Source organism: Triturus cristatus, chromosome 8 (assembly GCF_964204655.1).
Source record: "Triturus cristatus chromosome 8, aTriCri1.1, whole genome shotgun sequence".
In the NCBI taxonomy this organism is placed as follows: domain Eukaryota; kingdom Metazoa; phylum Chordata; class Amphibia; order Caudata; family Salamandridae; genus Triturus; species Triturus cristatus.
In genome coordinates this window covers 317,408,089-317,429,513 of record NC_140591.1, presented here as the reverse complement: position 1 = coordinate 317,429,513, position 21,425 = coordinate 317,408,089, and the positions used below count along the sequence as shown (strand labels likewise).

The following is a 21,425-nucleotide window of genomic DNA, read 5'->3' as shown; positions in this document are numbered from 1 at the left end:
TGGTTGTCAATGGTCGATGTAGACCGGGACCTAGGCACAACTTGAGGCTGACCGGGATGGAGCGCAAGTTGGACACACCAACTAGATTCAGCTTGGTCAAAGATGTTACCTTTTTAATCTTTAAAGTCCCAAACAACCACAGGAATGCACTTCTAAGGCCCATAGCACCCCAGGGTTGGCACTTTGGGACTCACAGTGTGTCAGGCAGAGGGTAACAGAAAGGTCCAATCCAGGTCCAATCCAGGTCCAATTGCCACTGGTCAGATGGATACTTCCAGGAATAGGCCTCTTGCAGCTTATTGTCTCCCTGTAGCCACACAGGAGGTCAGCCTTATGACCCTTGGAGTCCACTTCTTTTTCCGGGTTACAAGAGGGTGCAGGTCCAGTCCTTCAGGGATTGTTACTGACAGCAGGTCTAGTGCTCTTTTGATCTCCCACAGGTTCAGAAAGTGTTCTCAAGAAGGTGCCTGGAGATGCCACATTTATGTGTGACACTAGCTAGTGGTGGGGATGCTCCAATGGGGTAAAAATACCCAGGCCTTGGCCTAGCTACTTTCGCAATAGTTCCTATTTGCCTTACTGTAAACAGTCTCAAAATGCAATGTGCCAGGGCAAATCCAATATAGCAATTGTCCACACTAAACATGGGCTCTAAAACTGGTGGTGTAAGTGGGGAGTGTAGTATGGTAATTTGTGTGTCCTCCGACATCTTACACAAAAATCCAGTTTGAAGCAGACACTGTACCCACAAAAAACCCAGAGACCGAAGTCTGATAGGATAAAAACAGAGTCCTTTAGCAACTAGACAGGAAATCCACAAGAATTGTCTTGGCCTCCTTCTCTCCACCTATCAAGTGCACCCTCAGTGCTACATATGGCTCAATAAACCTGTCCAGTAGGATTTGAAACTGTGCTGCCAAAACGGTGCTCACGACTCCCAATCTGCATATTCTGTTAAGCACAAAGGAGTCATCTCTTCCCATTCGGTTCAGCCTATTGTATGCTCTTGGGAGACATTCCACACCTCTTTCACACTTATTTAAGGGTAATCACTGGCTGACATACTGCTGGAGATCTAATGAAAATTAGCCTCCAGGAGCTACAGACGTGGAAAAGGTAACTTTCGAAAAGTTACTCTTGCTTAATATTTATGAAAGTCCGATTTCACAATTGAATTGGATTTGTAACAACTATTAACATAGTTATTTAACTATGTTTCTAGCTGGCCCCTTTTCTGAGTTAGCAGTGTTAATATTTTAATCTGCACTCTGGTTTTCTACATATAACAGCTAGGCCTGCTAAAGTGAAAATAGCTTTATTGGCCTTGTCACTGTAGAGACATAGTAGTATTGATTTTCTACATTTCCACTTTTAAATATCATGCACATCACAAGGTTTACAAAGGGATGACTTACAATCTTTTTTAGAAGTGCGTTTTTTACCTGTTAAAAAGGGTTATTTTGACCAGTCGCACAGGTAGCACTTACCTTCCAGGCTCTGGGTATAGTTTGTACAGCTCTGCCAAGTGTCACTCATCAAGCGTTAGACTAACACATTTCAGCGTGGTGATCCGCATCACCGCACTGAAATGGAAAGTCACGCATATATAGGGCCTCCCGAAGCTGTCAAGCCGGAGCGCTGCTAATAGCATTGAGCAAAGCAGCGCCTGGTACATGCTGTTCTGGCAAGCGTAGAGTAAAGTGACTGACAGGTTCAGCCCTAGCTGGCTCAGCTGCTTTCAATGCCTCCATTCGCCACAGACGCATATTCACGTGATCTGATGATGGCAAACGGTGTCACGTGATTTGCCAAATCAGAATACTGAGCTAGGACTAGGCGGGCAGGTGCTAAAAACGAGAGCGGGCGGATAGTTGTGAAGTTTGGCTGCTCGTACCGCCTTCTATACAGTTCCACTGGCTGCAGCCTCTCCTCAGATTATGCCGCTTAACTGGGCCCAGAAAAGAGCGGGGGCACCGGAGAGTTTGGTGCCCATGCTACCTCTCATGATTCCTGCACGAGTCTGGAAGGACTGCAACTACAGGGAACGAGTCCTGGTGCCAGTCCAGCCTCATGACGCTGGTGGCAGTACAGTGGCTTGTCCCTTTGCCAACTGCTCCGGGCGGTAATAGTTTTTTTTTTTTTTTGTTTGAATATCTTTTATTAGTACATTTTTCTGTATAATTTCCTGATACATCATGTCTATTGTCTAGCATCGACAAGCATCACTTTCCATATAAAATTGCTTGGGCTCTGACTCTGTAAAGAGCCGTCAGCGTACATATCTTTCGCACCGGGCGGTAATAGTTATGTTAATATATTTTTTTTAACTGTCTGAGCAGATAGAAATATTATAAATGTGCGTAACTGTCACTGTATTGTCCGCCAATCATTGGCACTCAACTCCTCTCACTTGAATCACTGTGCTGCCAATGACGTAGGGCACACGTGCCATGTTTGTTAGAGCACTGCCATGTTTCAGGTGGAAATGTGTGTGACAAATACAGTAAAAAGGTGGTACAAAAAGGCATTGAGCTATTAGCGCGAGGGGGACACTTGCCCGGTGGCTCCGGTCGCGCTCCTGAGCACTGTCTCCTACAGACACCATTGCGCTGAACCTGACTGTTGGTGTCTCAGCGCCTGGAGGCCCACTACCCAGAAACCGAGAGAAGCACAACACCAGCAGCGTCTCAGCTCAGACCTCCTACGGCGCTGAGCACAACAGCACAGACCTCGACTCCTCGGAGTTGACGCAGGACGGGGAACCCACTACTGAAACAAGCATTTGCAATGCAATAGGTCTCGCATTTGAAAGAATTAGAGCTATTGGTGTTGTAAATGATAATGTCTTATCTATATGTTTGCCTTTGAAGTCTTAGCAGTGTTTAGCAATGCAGCATGTAATCCAAAGATTTCGTACACACCCTCAGATCGGGAGGTGCACTGCAGACCGAGCATTGCTTAACATACTGGAGCAGAAGCATGAAGAACAGTAACTTAACTAAGCAATTTAATAAAACATCCAGAATTAAAATATATTTTTATATCGATCATTTTCTGCAATTCTATATCAGCTGCAAGCGACTGGAATTTGAAATATCAAGAATTCATGTTCTGTCTCTTTAGAATTTACTGTATTATTTTCCCTAATAAATACCAGTGGGAAACCGAAAAATATTTCTACAGAAAAAAAACGAATTGTAATCACAAAGGCACACGTATTTGAAGGATAAGAATTTAAAGCAGTGCTTTTGTGCAATATGTTATGAACATTTTAGTAAACCTAGTAAAACGGATTTGCGGATTATTTACAGACTGAGCAAAGCGCATAGCATTCAGATTATTCTCGTACTAAATATTTATGAGCATTTTCAAGTTTCATTTGTGGTGTGTAGAGGTTACGTTCACACGTGACCAATTTGCCGCTAAAATAAAATAAACAATAGCAGACCCAATAGGTGTCACCTTTTTGACGTATGGACATTGCCAATGCTAGAAATGCGTTTTCTATTATCAAAATTTCCTTACCATGAGAATATCTCCAAATCTCAGTCCCGTAACATTCTTTTGCTAACAACTTGGTAACCCATTTTGTATGCTGACACAAGAAAGCCTCTGCCGCCTAGCCACGCAAGACGAGCAAGCAGCACAATGTGGAAGCACAGAAAACTAAAACAAACAAGCCCGGGAAAACCACGACAGCACCACAACTGACTGGCTGTTGTGTCTCCATGCACTGGTCTGGGGCACTTGTGCTGTGCAGCGACTTTGCATGCACTGCTTGAGCTTGGTGTCAACACCGGTCTTCTCTGGCAGCGCTGCTCCCCTGGAGTTATGGGGTGCTGCGTACACATTTTTACACTTGGCAACGCAACATCTACACACACCTGTCACGATATCTGATGCCATGCTCATTATTATCAACCCCACAAATTTTACTCCTTTCTACTAAACACGTCAGAGAAATCAATTATCCCTATGTGTAAAAAAGAGAATTACGCCTCCTTGGAATAATCAAAAAGCTGGCTGCTATCATCGCCACTCGGTTTTCAAGGACACTGTTTTCTAAGCATACACGCTCTGGAAGAAAGAGAGACTTACCTTTTGAGGGTCTTTTTTGTTTCGTTTGCAAGGAGGAAAACGTCCCCATTACTGCACCCATTTTGAAGCGGCAGCTGTCTCACTTTTGCGTCCCCCCAATGAAAAGGGGAAAATTCCGTCTGGACCGTGGATTGCAAAAAACTGAAGAAAAAAGGGAAAAGGCACCCCTAGCTCGGTGCTCAGTGTGCTGTATTATGCTGCATAATTTGCCTTTTCTTGCCACATAAATCAATCATACCACAAAATGTAGTCAGCCCCTGCCGCATAATTATAGTGGCCCTATCTATAAGCAACCTGCTGCGGGATTACTGTACGGTCTCTTTCACATCAGTCACCTCCGCCACTGATCTGTGTAACCATTCGACCGCTTATGGTCCAAGGTACCACTTTATTAAAATGTGCACAGCTTAGTCATTTGTTGCCAAAACACATTTAATGGTATGTGCTTTATATTTGGCCAATGGAGTTACACGGCACTTGTGAAGTTGCACACACGGATACTACTACTATCGTCATCCGATTGGGGATCAAATAGACTGGCAGCTCAGAACAGTCAGATTCCTTTTTTTTTTTGCCGGCAAATATCCATTACTTCCTCGTTAGTCTTCCTCGCCACATGACTAACAAAGTGAGCTTCAGCTCCACACCAGAACCCTCCAAAGCAAAATAAGTCAGCCTCCCATGCCTCCCATCCCTCCCCAATATGGCCGACCCAGTACACCCATGACCTCTATAAGAGGCGGGCCGGCCCAACCCATCAGCCTGTTTTTTTTGTTCTGCGCTGCAGATTCTCCAGAGCGTCTGATCAGGTAAGTTGGGCTGAGGTCCTGCTCCAGCGGGTCCCGGTGCCCTGGGGGGGAGGTCCTGCTCCAGCGGGCTCACACTCGGGTTCCCCCACCTTCTAGCCCATGCTCTGTCCGGTTTCACAGCTCTGCTCTAGCGGGCTCTGGGCAGTCTTCTTGGGCTACCTGCACCCCTCCATTTTTTTGGCTTTATGCCCTGCTTTAGCGGGCTCTGTGATTTGGGCCCTGCTGTCTCCTTTGGGGCAGCTGGCGGGGTGTGCTTTCGTTTCCCGGGTGGCTGCTCTCTCTGCTTCTCTGGTTGGGAAATGAGTCATTCTGGCCTAGTGGTTAGGGTTTTTGACTCTTGCTCTGAGGATTAGGTGTTCGACCCTGGTCTTTCAGTGTCACTGGGTGCTCGGTCTCGGGGTAGAATTTCCTACAAACCGGGCTACAGTGTGGGCGATAGTATTTCCTTCTGCTATGGTTGGGAATTATTTTTATGTCTGGCTCTACCTCATTTACTGTGGTCGTGTGCATACTTTCACGTACTCTCCCTGTGCCTGGGGGTGATGCGCGTCAGGTCGCCCTGATCTTGCCACTGCTTTTCAGGTACGGGGTTTCCTCTGTCTGAGGCCCCGTGGGTTTCACTCCTCGTTCCCTGTGGCTTCTGTCCTCTTCGGGCTGCTGGGGGATCGAGTCTGATCGTGCGCTGCGTGAGCATGTTTGAATCCGGGACTCGAGCGCCTCTTTCTTAGGAAGTGCGTTGCTTGGAGAGTCACTGTGGCCTAATGGTTAAGGTCTGAGACTCGTACTCTAAAGGGTACAGGTTCAATGCCTAAAATTCTCTTTGGTGCCTAATTTTTGCTCACTGGCAGCTGGGTTATCGGCTGATCCCTTCGTAATTGAGTTTTGTTACTTGCGCCCTCTTGTCCCGGTCTCCCGTTTCTCTTCCCGAGGCCTCCGTGGGTTGTGGCCGTGCTGTTTCGTCCTGTTGTCTTCCCCCGTTGGACATTGACGGCGTGTGTTCCTCGCTGGTTCCGAGGGGAGGAGCCTGTCTTCCCCCGTCTTCCCGTTCCGGTTCTGCGGTTCCGGCTGGCCGGACCGCCTTGTTTCCAGCTGCCGTGGTAGTATGCTGTTGCTCCGCGTTTACATTTCGGGGTTGTGGCTGTGCTGGGTGGCGGGGAAGCTTCCTCCGGTGAGTGTGCTTTGTTCTTTGTTGGTGATTCGCCAACGGTTCGGGTGTGTGGGGAGTGACTTACACTGTGCGGGATCCCGGGGTTCGTGCCTCTGAGTCACTGTGGCCTGATGGTTCAGGTCTGAGACTCTTCCTCTCATGGTTCACTTCCCATTGTTTACACGCGTCCAAGTCCTATGATTTTGTGCGCATCACTTGATCTCCCTGTGCCTGTCTGTGTACTGTGTTTACAGTGCTCATGTGCGGCGCTCCATCGCCTTCGGGTCGAGTTCGCTGTCTGTTTGTGCTACATGTGAAGGCCATGGGGAGTTGCATTTTCTATCTCCTACGGCCGTGAGTTCCGGTGCTGTCCTTGATTTGTTTTGCTTGTCAGGGTTTTCCTTGTTTGCTTTTTGGGTGACGTGGGGAGGTGGCTCGGTGGTGGCCAATGCTTTGCATGTCTGTGGTCCCGGGTTCATTCCCCGGCGTCTCCAGACTTTTGGGCTACGCTGGTGAGCTGTTCCCTCCCGGCTTTTCGTTCCTGCAGCTGGTAGGGTCGTCCTCGGTACTGGGGTGCCGTGTTTGGGTCTCGGCGGGGACGCTCGAGGTCTTGTGCTCCTGGGCACGTCACTGACTCTCCCTGGTGCTCGTGTGGCACGCTCCGGTGCCTTCGGGTCGGGTTCGCGCTCTGCTTGGTGGGGAGTGGTTGTTTGCACGCTTTTTGGGATTCGAGGCGTCGCTCCTTTGTTGTTAGGAGTCTGCTTTGGCCACCCGTGTCGCTGGTGGGCTGGGTTCCAGTCTGGGTACCGGCGCTCGCGGTTCCGTGTCTCTGTGTGCTTCGCTTGATCTTCCCGTGTGGTGGGTCATTCTCTCTCTGCTTTCCGCTGTGGTGGCCTGTGTTCGTCGGTCTCATACTTTTCCTTCGTCTGTGGGTGTTGATTGTGGGTCTTGTCGCTGTAGGGCCGTCGGCCTTCCGCCCTGCGCGCACCTGGTCTCATGTGGCGTGCGTTGCTTGGCGCTGTTTGGGCCCTGCCGGGTATTTGCTCGGTCTCTCTTTTCTTCTCGGTAGGGTGGTTCTCAGTTCCTCTTGTTGGACTGTGTTTTTCCATATAGGTGCTGGTGGTTCGCGCATTCTGGGGCTTTTGGCCTGGTGGAGTGTGTGTTTTCCCCTGCCCGGCCTTCACTTCCGGTTTTGGTCCGGCGGTCCTCCCTGTCCTCTGCCTGCTCTCCGCTGTTGTGCTGGGTCTGTCCTGGTTGGTGTGGCCTTCGGGGACTCCGGGGGCTGTGGGCGCCTGCGGCGGTCCTCTGTTTGCTCCTGTTCTTCCTTCTCGGGCTGCTTCTGTAGTCTCCGGGTGAGCTTTGGCTTCTGCTCCTGGAGTCTGGCTTTTCTTGTCCTGGGCTACGGCGGTGGTGTCCCCTCCTCCTGCTCTGTGGCTCGGCCAGCGTCCCTTGCACCCTCCTCGTCGTGTTGTCACGGTTCTCGGCTGGTGCATGGGGTGCGTGTTCGCTTCTCCAGCCTCTTTCCGAGGTCTCTGGTGGGTGTCTGCTTGCCAGTTGTGGTCGCTGTGTATTCCCCCGCACGCTCCCGAGCGCTCGTTGTGTCTGGTATTACCTGGTGGTATTTTTTTGCTGGGTAGTATGCTTCAGTTTCTATTGGGTTTGTGCCCAGTTCTCTGTCCTAGGGTGTTTGCGTGACAGTGTTCGGTTTCTGTCCTGGTTGTCGCCCCGAGTGTGTCGGGTTTGCCCAGTCGTGTGTCCCGTGCCACTGGTTGCATGCAATCCTGACTGTGTGGATCCTGTCCCGCGGGCTGTGGTTGTCTCCTCTCTTGGGTGGCGATCCCCCTTCGTCTGGTGGCCCCCGGCTGGTCGTGACTGCTTTGTCTGCCCTGGTGTGGTCCTTCCGTTGGGTGGGTTTTGAGCTTCTTGACCCTGGGTGTTGGCCGGTGTTTGCCCGGTCTGTCTATTGGGGGTCCTCCCCGTCTGGTTGTTCTGGGGCTTTTTCTCGGCTACGCTTGTTCCTGTGGGTGTCCTTTCTCTTGCCCAGGTGGCTCCCTTCCCCGCCCGGTCTGCAGGTGCGGCCGGTGGTCTTTGTGTTCTGGTCTCCCCCTTCCGGGTGTTGGCGACCTTTTCGGCCTGTGGGGCGTGCTGGGTTCCCTGTCTGCGCTGGATTGGGTGATATGTCTTTCTGTTGGCCATTTCTTGGCTTGTTTTCACCCCTGCCCCGCGGGGGCTTCTTGTTGCTCTCCTGGGTGGTTTGTGCGCTGCCTTGTTCTCCGGAGGGGTTTGCAGGCTTGCCTCGGTCGCTTTCTTCCAGTTTGCATCCCCGGTGCTGGTGTTTTCTGCCTTCTTATCCGGGATGGAGGCTTTGCACCTGGGCGGGCTCTTTGTCCTGTTGGTGGGGCTCGCCTTGGTGCTTCCCGATTCTGCTCCTGCGGATGGTGGATCTGGGTGTTTTTTTTTGCTCAGTGGTCCGTGGTCATCTGTGGCCACCTGCTCGCTCGGGTCTGGGGTTTCGTGTCCTGCCGCGGTTTGGCGCTCCCTGTGCGCCCTGGTTTTGGAGCACTGGGTCCTGCCGGCTCGGGCTTGTTCCCTGTGGGTGTTGGCTTTTCTCGGGCTCATTCCGCCCTGCTCCTCTGTCTTTCTCGCCTTTTGGTGGGTTGCTGCCTGTGGCCTTGCCCCTGTGTTTGTGTGTTTGGCCTCCTGGGTTCTCGCCTCGGCGGCTCTTTGTTGCTTGTGGCACGTTGCGGGGGTGGTTTTGCTCATCCCCTGCACTGGGCTGTCTCGCTCGTTCATTCTGCATTTCCCTTCCTTCTGGGTTTGTTCTGCTTTCTTGTGCAGGAGGTCCCCTGGTGGGTGTTCGCCTTCCTGTTTGGGGCTTCAGTGTTTTTGTTGGGGGGGGTCCTTTGTTGCGATTTCCTGCGGAGGCTCTTCCTTCCGGGGATCCTTTGGGCGGAGGTGGTCCGTGTCTCACCTGCCTCTCCTTGCTGGTGGGGTTTGGGTGACCTTCCTTTTTGTTCGGGTGGGGTGCGGTTTTCCTTTCTGCATCTCCGTCCGTTCTTGCAACTCTTGCCGGTCTGGGTTGGTTCCTTCTGGTTCCTTGGCTGCTGCCCTTGATTGCCTCCGGTCCTGGTGGGTTTGTTGTCTTTTCCCATCCGGTCCTGGGTTTGGGGGTGGTTCGCCTCTGTTTCTTCTGTTCCTTGGAGCTCCAGTGGCTCGTGCTCTGTGTGGGTTTTGCTCCCCTCTCGCTTTGGGCGGGTGTTTGGACCGGATTGCTGCTTTCTGTTCGGGTCCTGTTTGCGGTTGCTTTTGGCTCCGTGCGGTCTGGTGCCGTTCTTTGTCTGTCCTCCTTCGATCTTGGTGGGGGCACGTTTTTTTGGCGGCGCTTTGTGTTTCGGGGGTCCAGGTTTTCGGGCCTCCCGTTGTCTTTCTGTCCCAGGCTGGTTCTTCCTGCTCGTGGTTGCCTCTCTCTTGGGTGGTTCTTCCGCTCGTCTGGCCTGTTGGGTTTACCCTCTTCCGTAGGGGTCCCTTTCTGGTCTGTTGGTTTCTTGTGAGTTTCCATGAAGCCGCTTGGCTTTGGTATGTGCTCACTTTGTTAGTCATGTGGCGAGGAAGACTAACGAGGAGGTAATGCCCCGATTACTCCGAGTATAGTCTTCCTCGCCACATGAGTTCCCATCCCTCCCTCCCTGTCTGGCTATCGGCTTCATGGTTATGCTTGGTAGTTTCAGGCTGATGGGTTGGGCCGGCCCGCCTCTTATAGAGGTCATGGGTGTACTGGGTCGGCCATATTGGGGAGGGATGGGAGGCATGGGAGGCTGACTTATTTTGCTTTGGAGGGTTCTGGTGTGGAGCTGAAGCTCACTTTGTTAGTCATGTGGCGAGGAAGTAATGAAGATTACCGGTAAGTAATCGGGGCATTTACTGAGTTACTTTCGTACAAGTCAGTTTTTTCCCCGCAAAGTAACACCTTCATTTTGTAAAACATTTCTCAGCTTTTAGTGCATGCATCACGTCTCCCTCCCCAATCGCATATATAAAAACTCAATTTTACAGTAATTCAAGGAGGCTCAAGGTTATGGTCATGGAAGGAATAGGCACAGAAGTCAAAATGTTTTATTAAGTGTCAATTTAAAGCCAGTAGCAAGGACCAATAAGCAATACTGAGCCCACTTTATTGGCAAGAACCATGAAGCGCTTTTGTTTTGTGTGGAATGGTAAAAAATCTCTCCACCAGTATGAGTTTTCGTAACTTTCAATACTACTGAACTTGCCGCAAGAGATTAAGTGCTTTTATGGGCGGGAGGGGAACAAGCGGCAGTGGTTTGATGAAACCGAATGGCTTTAAGTGCTGGTACTTGACACTCCAGTGCTCGAGATGAGCCCCATATTATATCCACGGTAGAGTACAGTATAGCTTAAGAATTTACCAATTAGCTAGCACAGTATTATTTGAAACAGTTCATTTCTAAAAACCCTGCCACTAGAACATTAAACGTACAAGTGGCATGCGTAAGGGCACAGGGTGAAGTTGAAAAGCACAGTAGACAAATTCAGAAATCCTTGCATTTTGAGCAGCAAATCAGAGTGCAGCCCTTAGCATGCTTGCAAAACTGCCCCAGGCACGAAAAAACATTTTTACATTTTCTTTTTTAATACACATTGGCACTGTAACAAAAAGCCCTGTCTGTACCACGGAGTTGTCTCGTGTCCAGACAACACTGCCTGCAGATATGCACAGAGGAAGCAGCAGCTGGTGACAAGCGCATGCGCAGGATGGGTTTAGAGTAATTCAGTCCAGAGTGAAAAGGCAGCAAGTGACGAACCATCTTCAGTGAGGAGTTGGTGACCTTGGAGGAAGGAGACGGAGTAGCTGCCCGTTGTCATTTCATCATTTGTGCATTACAGTTTACCGACGCTGCAATGGCTGCAGCAGCATGATCCTGAGTGGAGAAAATGTTGCAGCTGGACCCCGGCACCAAGTGCCACGAAGGTCTCTATGAGAACCGCAGTCTGCAGGGTCATGTGGAGGCATCCTGCGATCCGGGCCCCCTTAAAAGGCTTGGACTGCGAGTACATCTCGCTCATCTTTATCAGCCCCGGCATCTCGTTCTCCGCGATCTCAACGGCCTTGCGCCCCCATTCGGCCAGGCTGAGGTTGGGTTGAGACGAAATGTAGCAAGTGAAACAAACGGTGCCAGGAGGTGGGTCAACATACAACTCTGCCGACTTTGGAGCAGGAGAACAGGGTTCGAGCCTCCCTGTGTGCGAGCAGCAAAGAAAACAAGCATTGGCATAGCCAACAGGTCTCGCCTTTAGGACCTTATAAGTGTTTAGCCAAGCAACAGTTAATGTTGTTGCACCAAGGATATTGTGCTGCATAAGTAAATACTTATAAGGTCCCAAAGGCGAGAACTATTGGCTATGCCAATGCTTGTTGGGTGTGGTGCTGGTACCTGTTGCGGGGTTTTCTGTTAGGGCGGGGTATGGAGCGCTGGCTTCTGCTACAGGTGTCATGCTACGGCGGGGTGCTGTTGGGGGGGTCTAGTGAATGTATGGGTGGATGGCAGAGTAAATGCTAATCTGAGATGGATGGCAAAGTAAATGGAAATCATAGAGGATGGATGGTAAAGTGAATAGAAATCGGAGAGGCTGTAATGATGAACAAAATGTCAATTGATGGATGAAAGGCTTTATTGATGAATGGGTTCGTCAAATGATGGGTGGCTGGATGGATGAATGCGTAGATGATAGATGTGTGAACGGATGGAATAGCCAGTGGATGGAAGGAATGATGAAAGACTGAATGATGGATGAAAGAATTCATGGGTGATAGAATGTAAAGGTGAAATGAAAGATAAAGGTTGAATGGGAGGGTGAAAGGATAGATGCTTGGATGGAAGAGACAGGGGAGCGTTTCTAGGGAGGATCGGCTCACTTGCTTTGGTTCAAAGTAGGAGGCATTTTACTTTTCTGACTTAGAGCGACAGCCAGAAACGAGAGAGAGAGAGAGAGAGAGAGAGAGAGAGAAAGGAAGGATAAAGAAGCAAGAGCAGTAGCCCGTGGAAGAAAAAGTTGTGAGAACATCGGGGAAAGCAGGATAGCAAAACAGAATACAAAGCGGAGATAGTGGGGTAGCAAGAAGCAAGTATTGGGGCTGAGGAAGAAAACGAGGGCAGACGAGCCAGAGTCTGGAGGGAGGGGAGGCAATGCTGGAAGTCTGAGCCAGACGGGGGAGGCAACCCAGAGTAACCCAAGACGGCGAGCTGGTGAGAGGGGAGCGACAGGACAGCAATAGAGACAGCAAAGGGAGAGGAAGCCTAGAGAACGAAACCGACTGAGAAGCAGGGAACAACAGAGACAGGAGAGCGGCGAGAGAGTCTAGGGATAAAGGAGTGTCAAAGTGGAAGATACGGAGATGAGAGTGTGAGAGAGAAGGAAGCACAAACGGCATGGAAAACAGTGAGATAGCATGCATTTGCCTGTCAAGAAACTTTTTTTCGAATGGAAACAAAAACTTTGGATATGGCTCTTTGAAAATGCCTTCTTCTCACGCCTTCATGCCCTTCTGAAGACGTTTAAACTGCTAAACCAGTTAGTCTTTGCCAAAAGTCGTGCACGCATGGTGTGAGCTCATTTGGTAAGCATCTTTGGGTGACTTGGTCGGGGGGACTCGGCAGAATGCAAGGCTACAAAAACAAGATAAGGATGGGCGCAGGGACGTAGTGGTGCGCTTGCACACACACACACACACACACACACAGCGTTTCCCTTGCGGGAGCAAGCAGGGGCACCAGAATATTACAAACATATGTCGCCAAAGCTCGCTTCCGCAAGGGAATCGCCAAACGTGCACACGTTGCCATTGAAAGCAATGCAACGCATTCACGTTTTTGCCCGAAAAAACAAATCAATTCCAAGACGTCTCTTCCTAAGCAGCGCGGGCAGCGCATGCATGCTGCGTAGGCGAGACCTAAAAAGCAGGTAATTTGTGTCAATTGCCCTTGCCTCTTACTCACTGCATTCCTCTCATCTTCTCCTTTATTAGTACATTTTAATAATAATAAGGTTAAGTGAAAACCAGCATTAAGAATTATGCTAAAATAGAAACTAAAACTAATGTAAAAGATGTAAACTGACTTTAACTGCATCAGTAAGAAAGAATACTTCACTAACTACCTCTGACTAACCAAATGCACAAGTTTAAGAGCTGGTGGAGCAGAGCACTTCCTCCAAAACTACCCACTGCGACATGAACATAATCCTATGAAACACTGTATCACGCCTCTACAGTTCATGTGAGACATTCTCAAACCATGACAAAAGGAAACTGCAGTAGGCGTATGCTGGGGAATACTAATCCGAAAGAGGAGTTAGTGTGTCATCATGCAGAATAATAAATCATCCTACTCTTAACAGCTTAAGAACATGGCTGAAAATACAGTGGCGGCTGGTACGGATTGGGGCGGCTGGGGTAGGAGAGGAGGTAAAGGAAAATAGAAATAACTTAACTCCTCGTCGACGTCCCTCTGCTCTGGAACAGGAAGCACCCAGGTGTCCAGGCTCCCCTAAGCCAATCACAAGACTGCAATGCAGCGTTGTGATTGGTCTGAGTGCCGTGGTTTGGTACTCAGACAGGTAATGGGTGCTGGGGCACGTTCTCCATCTGGCAGCCTGGTTGATGAACATGCAAAGTACGCACAACGTTTTGGCTGGCCAGAAAGGGCAGGCCAATCAGTCATTGCGCATTTACAGAGGGCCCACCACTCCTCTCCCACTACTCTGAGAGCAGAACAGCCCCACCAAGATGCCGCAGCAGGAAAACATAAAATGAAAATAACCAATTATCATTTAATTTTTCCTTTATTTCCACTGCAGAAAGTAGTGGGGCGACGCAACTCCGCCTTAGCAGAGGAGTCGCCACTGTGAAAATAATTGTGTGTCTGGCAAAAAGGAAATGCAGGCAGTTTTAAAAAAAAAAATTTACTGAAAGAGGTGGACCTAACAGCAGGTAGAATTTGGATGGATTTAAAATCAGCAGCAAGTCAATTAGACCTGGATAGGTGACTGACACTTGGCCAATCTTACCTTGATTTCACTAGCCTCCTGTCTATTCTCTGGATTTGCATTCGGTCGTTATATTGATTTCCCTTTGGTCTTGCTGGTTCTGTAGTCTTGAATTTACATTCTGAAAGATACTCTGGTGCTAAAGAGTCCAATGCAAAATGGAGTAGCTGTAAACAGGGAACCACAGATCGTACTGGGCCAGAGGAAGATTCAAGAGAGGAAGGGAAGGTACCCGAAAGGCGGAGGAGCAGAGAGTGGAGGGGAGTGGCGGAGTTGGATGGGGTGCAATAGAGTTGGATGGGAGCCAGCAGACTAGAGTGGGGGTGAAAGAGCATGATATGGTAAGTGGTGGTGTTGAATATGGATGGGCAACATAAAAGCATTGTGGAGGCAAAAGAGAAAGATCATGGAGCTGACCGTACGAGAGGAACGAACCGAATGGAGCATGAGATGGAATACAGAAGGGCAAAAGTTAAATGGGGCAAAAGAGTTGAAAGGGGCGGTAACAGGGTGAAATGGGGGTGATAAATTTGAAGGGTGCAACAGATTAGGAAGGGAGTGACATAGTTACTGTCAGAAAACAGTTGTAGTCTTAGGAGGTTGAGGACTCATTTGATAATGAAAGTTAGCTGAGCGCTCTTAGGAAGCAAACTGTTATCATGGCTTTCCATGTGGAAAAGACAATGTGTACAACTAAACCAGGCGATCCTGAGCAATTGCCTAAAACTGGGCAACGTCCATAGGATCCCCTGGTTAGAATATGCAGAGAACATCTCGACTCCAAGACTTATTTTACTCGCCATTGCGGTGTGCTTCGTACTCAAAGGAAAAATTTACAAAGATTTACCTAAAAAAAGCGGCAAATGATACGTGGGAAAAGAATAAAGTAAAAACTACAATAATTGCATATAGTCTCCACCCCCCTAAAATATATATTACATTCATACCTTTCTTTTGTACGGAACTTACAGCATAGATATATCTTGATTAGATTTAGGCAGAATTATATTCCTGTAATGTTTGGTTTCCTGGCTAACACACACTCGGTGAATGACTTACCATTGTTCCCTTGTAATGGGAGAGCAGCTCAAACAATGTTACACATTCTATTTTTCTGCACCTTTTCTGGACCCCCAAAGGAAACCTTTTTTTGTTCTGATGTTACGGAAATATAATCTTGTCCAGCGTTTGCCTGCACTGCACTTTATCCAATAGCTCCCAGACCCTTATGTGTTATACTCTCGCCTCTTACCTATGGGCGGTGGCAGGGCGTTGACGTTTATCTTCACAGATATTTTAATGGACTGAAATTATTTGGGAATTAAGAAATTATGAAGTTATGGAAATGATTTTATATGATGTATGGTCTTAGATCTTTTTATTGGATGTAAGGTTTTAATTTGTATTTACATTTTTTATGCATTGACATAATGCGAAATAAACTAGAAGAATGGAATGGACTGTAATAAATTAGTGTATGCACAGACACAGTGCATAAGGAGGGCTGCAAAATTTGTAATCAGCAGTTGTACATAATATACCTCTTAATGCAAACAATATAGATCTTAACACAGCTGTTCATGAACCACTGAAACTATCACAAGTCCAAGCAACTCTCATAATGTGCATTGTTGAAGGCAAACAATCTGGCTTTAATGTACAAACGCTTTGACATAGAATTTGAGCCTGACTAGATTTGTGTGTGCTATTTCCAAACCACATGTACATGTAGTCACACATGCAAGCACACACTCTAGAAACCATCCTACGCATGTACAGACATTTCAAATTGCACATATACAAATGCGTACACAAGCATATACATAATTAACAGTCAGCAACTCCCTAGAACTTACACAATTAGACTATTCAGGACATCACAGAAGAACACACTCACATAAGTCCTCCATATAAGAGTTACTATATGATGAAACGGAGGAATGATCCAAGGAGGCACGTAAGTCTTTGTAGAGAAGTTTATTTATTATGAGTCAAGTAGTTCTATGAAGCCCATCCTTCAGCGAACTCCATACCCACAGCTCTGTTGCTGAATGGCGTTACAAACTGCTGGTTCAGCAACATTGACTTGCAGACCGCAGAGCTGTGCACGAAGGATGCAGGAATACAAAAGAAAACACCACAAGTCAATGCACGCTTTAAGTATCGCGTGCTACAAACAATTTAGCATATAACACTATGCTTTTTGGCAACACTCAATGAGATAATGGGACTGTACTCTATAGATAAAATGTTTATAGGACAAAAACATAAAGGGGTGCATTTCTGCTCATAGCACTTTGAAGTTGGAGGCTGGCAGTGTATGTCACAATAGAAAAATACCAATACTGGGAAATAATGGGAGCATAAAATCATGCAAGAAAACATGTACTTCACAGAAACAAGCTAATTCTTAAAAGTACCTCTCCCACACAGTCAACAAGTTCCATTCCAAAAATCATCCATTTGTTCTGTCATTTGATCAATTTAAAAAAGCTGTGTTAAGCCTTCATAATTTGAATCATAAATTATTTATAATGGACTGAAAGCAGACACAGTATTTTTACCCTTATCAAATGAAACCAGAATGAATAAAAGAACATAATGACACTTTGACGTGTGGTCTGTTTGGCTGTGCGTTGCTTTCAAGAATTAGCAAATTTCTTTCAAGTAAATGTTTTGAGCTACTCGTTTCTACACCAGCATAACAGGGTAATGGTGGTACACCCTGTGATGAGAACATTGCGAGTCCCAGAGCACAGACTTTCCTTGTCTTCTGAGACAAGGAAATATTCATGTTTCGATAAGGTACAGCAGTTTAAGCTAGAAATATGTCTACACATTCAAAAGACCGAGGGAAACACACAAACGAAAGTACAACATTGGCTAGAATTGTTTAACTATTAGTTTACAAGAATCTTGCCCAGCAGTTTCTGAACAGTAATTTCAGAGACAATTAAATAGGCAGACTAACGAGCCAGACTAAAAACATTAACACAGGACACTGCAATGAAAAGCATTGCTTCTATAAATAAAACACAAGTATGAGATTGAATTAAATATGTGATAATCGCAAATACATTTTTAGATGTAAGATTCTTCGTGTATTGCAATAAAAGCACCCCTTCGGAGGTGGAACGATACGCCACAGAGCCAATACCATGTGGTGAAAATACGACTCCTTTGGCGTGGACCCAAAGCCCACTCTGCATGTGTAAAACAATAGTAAACAACAGCTATTCCAGCGAACTACGCTGTCGGGCCAGACTTAAAAAGAAACAATACCGTAATTTTGACAAAGGGGAGCATTGGCGTTCAAGTACATTTATCCCTAGTCTATCAACTCTCTGAAAGGTAGAAGCGTGACTTTGGCAGAGGAAACGTGACATTTTCTACCGTGGACAAATTAATTCACGCAAGAAAAAAGAACTGCGGAAATTATGAAAGAAGATGCATTTTTCTTGTCATGTGCCCATGTAGTCACATGCTCCAGACCAAAAGTATATTCTGTGGAAGCACACACTGGCACTCAGCAAATCACCCAACCTCCCCCTACCAAAACATACTTTCTTTCAGCTGTTAAGGGCAACTGCTATGTCTTTGTAAATCAGTTTCTTATACATTTGTTGCAACTAATCGGGTATTTGCTAATGCAATATAAACCAAAGAAGAGAACTAGTGCATGGTCACAAAAAAATATATATAATTTAGTTCGAGTCTAATGCCGTCGCATCAAAGCTATAGACAACAAGCATTGGCCGCGCGATATGTGGTGGGGGAGGGGGAGAAGCGGGAGTTGTAAGCGCACGCGCGCGCACGCAAAAAGGAAATTAAAAAAACCACGCAGGCTGGCAATTGGTGTGCGCAAACCATGACGAGAGAGGAAAGCCATATGGCGCCTCTGCTCGTCATTGTGCGCGTAACCGCACGCTCTGCGCCAGCCAAAAGCCTGTGGTAGGACTTTTAAAAGCCCCCACACAAAATGTCTCGCAGAGCAGCACATGCACTGGCTCAGCGAGACCTAAAAAGTAGTCCCTAAATACAAAGATAACAGCCAGGAGCCAATGTTCCCTCTAATTTTTTTCCTCTGTGTGCAGCAGTGGAGGGTCTCTGTGCGCTGCAACCATGGCTATGTGCGCCAGGAACCAGACCGCGCGCATGTGCAGTGCCAAATGTCAATCCAAGCGTTTACTTAAAAGTGAAAAGATGGTGCATTTACACACATACAGCACCACGTTAACGGTCTTAAGGCCGGTTTGCAAATTGGATAAACACGCCATGACATAATTGGTTACACAGGCAAGTACACTTCAGGTTTAGAAAAGCACAAGACTCCAACGGTGGTACCATCATTAGATTTTACTAAATATTCTTAACTGGAGCACTGTTCATTGGGTGGGTAAATGTTGCGAGCCTATACAATATCACATATACACAATGAGTTACAAAATAACATAACATATTTACAATTTGATGTGAAAGCTATGTTGGGCTATCCCGCCAGAGATAGTTTGTAAAACTTTGACATCCAGGCAAACATGGACTGTGGGAGAGGGCTGTTCAGACATATCAAGTGGCATCACTAGATGGGTGACAGGGTTGCTTCTCACGGCGATCCTTGCCATTTATCCAGTGCTGATAAACTCTATCAAGGTCAACTTTCCCATTCAGGAGGTAGGCCTTTGTCCTCATCAGCATATCCAAATGCTTCTGCTCCAGTCTATTCCTCAATTTACTCTCGATAGTATTCATGAGGCTGAATCCTCGTTCACAATCTGCACTAGATGCTTGAAATGTTGCGCAGACATCAACAAGCTGAGACACCACACTATACTGAGCAGCATTGCGTACAGTGAAATTCACCATGTCTTGAAAGGTGGTAAATAACCCACCCTTTACATGTTCTGCCACCACATATTTATAATCTCTGTATTGTCGAACAACATCTTCTGGTGTTTCACAATCACCCAGGACCAAGACATTTTTATAGTTTTTAACAAGTCTTTGTATATTATCAGTCCCAAAATCAAAATGTGATTGTGTTGCTATTGCCTGGATTTCAAAACTTGCCGATTCTTTCAGTTCATCTTCAGGGAACCTTTTTTGCATGTGCTCACAAAGAAGGGAAACAAAAGATAAAATAGGCCCACTGTAGAACTCTTGCCTTTCCTTGTACAACACTATCATATCTCCTACATTGCTGCTCCAAAAGACAGTGTCCCCCAAATACTGTTCCTTAATTTGGCCAATCTTTGCTCTTGCATACTGTACAGCTTCAACAGTAGTCAAAGAACTTTTTTTTCCACAAAGATGCAAATTCACTCACAATGTCATTAAGTACTGCAAGGGAAATACGGCAGTTTGAGTCAGATAGCTTTTTGTAACAATATTTAGCAACTGGATCATTCTCTTCAAGTTTCTCATGCTCAAAGTACTTAAGAACAGCCTCATAATTCCAAATTAGTGCACCAACTGCAAAATGCCTTGAAAGCCACCGGACTTCATTCAATGGTCGAAAAGAGACCACTTCACAATCAGTGACCGATGCCATTTCATCCAGCTTGGACTTCCTTGCAGGAGATCTGGAGAACACAGCGTAGACAGTCCTCAATAATGTCTCCATCTCTTTAATCATTGAAACCCTCTTCCAGGTATCATCAACTCCCAAATCTTCTCGATGAGCGACACAATGCTGCTCAACTAGATGGGGAATGGATTGTTTAAGGCGAGTAGCAACACCATTATTTTTACCCAGCATCACAGACGCACCATCGGATGTGAACATGACCATTTTCATGAGGTCCAGTTCATTGGCAGTGTAGAATTCTTTCACAGCAGTAGTGATCGCCTCAGCATTACAACTAGTCAGCTTCACGATGCCCCCAAACAGTGTTTTGTGCTCTGTTGAGGTTACAGGTCAGAACTTGCAGTACAGGATGAGCATTTTAGTAACAGAAATATCTGTGCTCTCATCAATTATCAATGTGTGATACAAAGCGTTATGAAATTCTGCCATACCTTCACAGTGTATCACGCGATTGATGGCCTCACGGAACTCAAAGGCATAGTTCTTGCTCCTCCAGCTGTCTGGTATCTTCACATACAAAGCTAGGTGGTCATGGATGTCTTGTACAGATAACATTGAAGTAGTCATCTTGACTGCCAGCAACACATTGTTGATGAGAATCTTTATCTCCTCAGGCAGGGATCTTTGTCGTTCAACTACTTCCATTCTTGTTGCTTTGTCAGTGGCAGTTTCCGTCAGCATTGCCCGCACTCCAAAACCAAACCTGGCAGCAGCACTTCTGTTTCTCAATATCACCATGGCAGACTCGTGAACTTTGCTAATTAGATGGCGTTTCAGGTAATCCTGTTTCCAGCCATCACCCCATTTCTTCCCTGTAGAAAAGTCCCCAACAATCTTGGCTTCGGCACATGCTTTGCAAATCAAGCCCACGTCTGGACTGTATTGAAGTAGTTCCCCAAGTTGCACGTGAACCTTGCTTCGTGATGTCTGTGTCTCAGCCTCCACAATTTCTTTCATCCACTCTTCCTTGAATACAAGGCAACATTTCTTCCTTTGTGGTGAAGCATCACACTCTGCAGAAGGTACCGCCTTGTGCTTGAACATATTTGTGATAACTGGGTTTAGCCTGCTATGCCACAAAGCCTGCAGATAAAGGAACATGGCTAAAGTTGATGCCTATGCTCATGATTGCAATCTGTCACATAGTACTGAGGCATCGCCGGCAAAACGTAGATTGTAATTACCTGGATTTTTCTGTTCACTGCCCTGCCCTTTCAAACTTAAATGTAGCACGGTCCGTAGAGCCTGCAATAGAAGTAAAGATTGTTACAGCACATTGTGAATTTGTGATACAGCAATATACCATGTGCACCATAAGGGATCTCTACCAAACAATTACCTGCTCTGCTTGCATTCACGTGTGCCCGTTCATATGTGTGGGGTACTGTCTGCGAAACCTACAATCGAAGAAAACATGGGTAAGGGATGTTGTTATACCACAATACACAAGATGCACCACAGTTTAACTCTACCAAACAATTACCTGCTCTGCTTGTACTCACGTATTCCCGTTCAAATGTGTGGGGTACTGTCTGCGAAACCTACAACAGAAGAAAACATGGGTAAGGGATGTTGTTATACTACAATACACAAGATGCACCACAGTTTAACTCTACCAAACAATTACTTGTTTGTTCTGCCTGTACTTACGTCTGCCTCTACAACTGTATTTGTAGCACGGTCTGACAAACCTGCAAAAGAAAAGGGGTGCAGATTGTGAATC

The 21,425-nt window shown here is 47.0% G+C and overlaps 1 pseudogene; it reads right to left on the bottom strand.

Moving 5' to 3' along the window:
* Window positions 1–10,953: 10,953 nt before the first annotated feature.
* On the bottom strand, window positions 10,954–20,746 carry LOC146802043 (uncharacterized; annotated as a pseudogene).
* Between the last annotated feature and the right edge of the window lie 679 nt (window positions 20,747–21,425).